The sequence below is a fragment of the Otolemur garnettii genome, unplaced genomic scaffold (assembly GCF_000181295.1).
Source record: "Otolemur garnettii isolate 467f Iridium unplaced genomic scaffold, OtoGar3 scaffold00020, whole genome shotgun sequence".
NCBI lineage: Eukaryota > Metazoa > Chordata > Mammalia > Primates > Galagidae > Otolemur > Otolemur garnettii.
In genome coordinates, this window is record NW_003852415.1 from 7,414,751 (window position 1) to 7,419,070 (window position 4,320).

A 4,320-nucleotide genomic window follows, 5' to 3' on the forward strand; every position below is an offset into this window, starting at 1 on the left:
AAAAAAAAAAAAATACACCCCAACTGACGCAGAAATGAAGATAATTCATAACAGCTGAAAAATTACTCCATATGCATGCAGAAATATAGTAATAATTCCATTTATTTGTTAACATTTTAATTTGCAAAGCATTTATATTCACTCATACAATTCAGCAAATGAATTCCAGATCTTTCTAAGATCCAGACATTAGATACTGAAGAAGCAGTGGTAATGAAGAGATGAAAAACATATGCCTTCCTCTCAAGTTGCTCAGAGCCAAGTGACAGAAAGAAATGAATAAATTATTACAGTAGGGTGAAAGAACACTGCATGGATTTTTATGAAAAGTCACAAAAGAGTAACTTCCTGAGGAAGCAATATCTGATCAACTGTAAAAAAAAAAAAAAAAAAAGCTAACATAACCATGAGGCACATTCATAAAATTCATCATTCAGAACCCCTCTTCACTGGTTCAACCATATTTAGAGAGTTGGATTCAATTATAGGGACCCTATATTTAAAGTGATATTATCCAAATAAAGTAAAAATCAGAGGATACAATTGGGACCAAAAAGTCAGAAATCAAATTTGAGTACTTAATTCATAGCAGCTATTTGCCATGTGGGGCACTTGGTGGGCTCTCAATTGACAGATGTGACATCCAAGAAACAAATGTGAAATCAGATCACAGAATCTTTCTTAACGGAAGATCCTCTACTTACCAAAATGGAAAAAAAATAAGTTAAAAGCAACAAAATAAATTGTACACATAACTGTCTTGTAATTTCCAAATGATAGTTATTATTTTTAACTGATATGGCCGACAGACGTTATCCAACCACACCACAACACTCAAGCTGAATCACCTGACTTTACAGTTGAAAAAGCCCACAAAAATTATCATTTGCAAACTAGGTAAATATGGACACAGAGGTTTTGTGATATATTCCTTTACTAGGAAGACCATAACAAAATACTGTAGAATGGGTGACTTAAACAACAAAAATGTATTTCTCACAGTTTGGGAGGCTATAAGTCCAAGACCAAGAGGACAGCAGGTTTGGGTTCTCATAACGTTTCTCTGTTTGATTCACAGATAGTCTGCCATCTTTTTTTTGCATCCAGCTGGATTTCTGTGTGGACACATACCTTGTTTCTCTTTTTTTCTTAAGAGAACACCAATTATATTGAATTAAAGCCCCATGCTCATTTAACCTTAATTACCTGTTCAAAGTAACATTGGGGGTTAGGGTTTCAACATACCATTGCCTCAAAATGTACCCATTCAGGACTAATGTCATCAATGATCTCACCACTACACAATACTTTGCTAGAGATAGAGGTAGCAGATACTTTGACCTACCTCACTCATATGACCCCTTAACTGGGAATGACGCTACCCTCAGTTTGGCGCCCCCAAGCCTTGTTTATATTATACAAAGCCTCTACCCATCTGACCTTGGCTGATTAGGAAAGTAGGAGAGAGACACCTAAAACAATTTGAGCCAGTCAAGCTCTTTATCCTTTGAGGACTTAAAATTGGACTCAAGCATCCAATTGGTTGTCTGAAAAGTCTTGATATACAGTTAAAAGCTGAGGCTGTTGCCATTAGGTGGACATCTTCATCTGTGTTCAAGAAGATAAAACTAATCTGTACATAGAGAAAGAAAAATGAGTAAATCAGCAAGAGTAAACAGTGCAGCCCCAGAGGGAATATGCCTAAAACACTGAATCCTGTTCCTAACTCATTTTTCTTTCCCTGTGTACAGATTAGCTTTATCCTCTAAACTTCCAAGTTCTTGGTGCCAGTGATACTGGATTTTTGATACTGAATTTCCAGGCTCTTGGTCTCAGCGGTTCAAAAACTGAAGCGACAGCCCACAGGATAGGTTTTATTCAACAGGTATAAGTGTTATAGCTCTTACAATAAGTCAAAACTCCTTGTAGAGTAGGATTAGTAGTAAGATAGGTTTTATAATCTGAGTGTTACAGCTCTTACAAAGGGGCAAACCTCTTTACAAGTGTTTACAGCTCTTATAAAGGGGCAAATCTCATAGAGCAGGATACAAGTGTTACAGAGCCAAAACTCTTTGCTCTTCTGCTCTTTCTCCTGAGATCTGCCCAGGTTTGTGCTTAGGCTCTCTGGCATATATAGAAGCAGTTGTCCAATGAGCTTTCGGGTCCTGAAAACAGACTAATCATGAGCAGGTTTTGAAAACAGACCAATCATGCACTGGAGGAATTGCCAGAAGTCCACGTGAGGAGACAGCACAGAGTCAGTGTCTTCCCCTGCTTGTGTTTGGTTCTTTTGGCTACTGGAGCCTCTGTTGGGGAGAGGGAAGCTCTCCTCCCCCTCCCCCCCAATGCCACCCCCCACTTGCCTATGCTCCAGCTTGCTGGTTCCTCTGCCGGCTGCTGCCAACACCGCCAAGATGGAGGCAGCAGGTCCTCCAGCCCCGCCTGGCTGAGCTGGCTGGGGCACCACTTGTCCGGTATCACCAGTCCCCTATTCCCTCTCAGAATTCCTGTACCCATTATCCATGACACACTAGAAGTAGCTGGAGGGATTCAATGCACAGATACCTGACTCAGATCACTTGGATTCACGTTTTAGGGGCAATATTTATTAGCTATGGGACCTCAAGCAATTTACTTAATCACTCTGTGCTTTCATTACCTCCTCTTCTAAAAGTGGATGATAAGAATAATGACTCTGCCCAGCAAACATATGAAAAAATGTTCATCATCCCTAGTCTTCAGAGAAATGCAAATCAAAACCACCCTGAGATATCACCTAACCCCAGCTAGAATGGCCCAAATCACCAAGTTCCATTGCTGCAGATGCTGGTGCAAATGTGGAGTGAAGGGGCCCCTTATATGGTGTTGGTGGGACTGCAAACTAATACAGCCTCTTTGGAAAGAAGCACAGAGAAGCCTCAAAATGGACCTTTCATTTGATCCTGCAATCCCATTACTAGGCATCTCCCCAGAAGAAAAAAAATGTTTATCATAAAGACATTGTTTATCTCAGATCATCAATTTACAATTGCCAAAATGTGCCCATCAACCTATCATGGATTAATAAACTGTGGTATATGTATACCATGGAATATTATTCAGCCATTAAAAAGTTAGAGACTTTGGATCTTTTGTATTAATCTAGATGCAATTGAAACACATTTGTCCTAGTATAAAGTATCACAAGAATGGAAAAGCAAATATCCAATGTACTCAATACTAATATGAAGCCAGTAGATGAACTAATACACACCCACACAAGAAAAAAAGCTCAATTAAAGTTGGGGAGAAGAGAATGAAGCAAGGGGGGAGGGGAGGAAGGAGGGAGATTGGTGTGCTCCCGCTTAATGGGCACAATGTAAAGGTATATGGCACACTTCTTGGATAAGAGACACCACTACAAGAGGGACTCCACCTAACAAATGCAAACACTGTAACCTAATCATTTGTACCTCATATAATCCGAAATTTAAGAAAAAAGAATAGCACTTCATATATAGAGTTGTTTAGAAGATAAAATAAATTAACATGTATGAAGCTTTTAGCCCAGTGCCTAGCTCATAGTAAGAACTCAATATATGTTAGCACACATATACTATAGTATCTGAAAATGTTACTTCTATGAACACTGGGACTTTATTACTGCTTAAGACAGAGAATATACCTTGTTATCTTGTGATGGTTTCTCTTCTGAAGCTTAAGATAAGTTCTGTCGATTGAAATCCAAAAGCCTTGACTAAGATTACATTGGTGAAGCCTGATAGTCCAGTCTTAGAGATCTGAGGTAATAATTCTACAACTAATTTCTTGAGCAGTGTCATCAGAAACAATTTTGACCTATACCAAACACCTAGACAGACTAATCAATGAATTAATCAATGCATGCTCATAATCCCTAATTATTAGAGAAATGCACATCAAACCACCCTGAGATACCATCTATCCCCAGGGAGAATGGCCCACATCACAAAATCTCAAAACTGCAGATGCTGGCATGGATGTGGAGAGAAAGCAACACTTTTACACTGCTGGTGGGACTGCAAAGTAATACAACCTTTGTGGAAGGAAGTATGGAGAACCCTCAAAGAACTCAAGCTAAACCTCCCATTTGATCCTGCAATCCCATTACTGGGCATCTACCCAGAAGGAAAAAAATCCTTTTATCATAAGGACACTTGCACTAGACTGTTTATTGCAGCTCAATTTACAATTGCCAAAATGTGGAAACAGCCTAAATGCCCAGCAACTCAGGATGGATTAAGAAGCTGTGGTATATGTACACCATGGAATACTATTCAGCCATTAAAAAAATGGAGACTT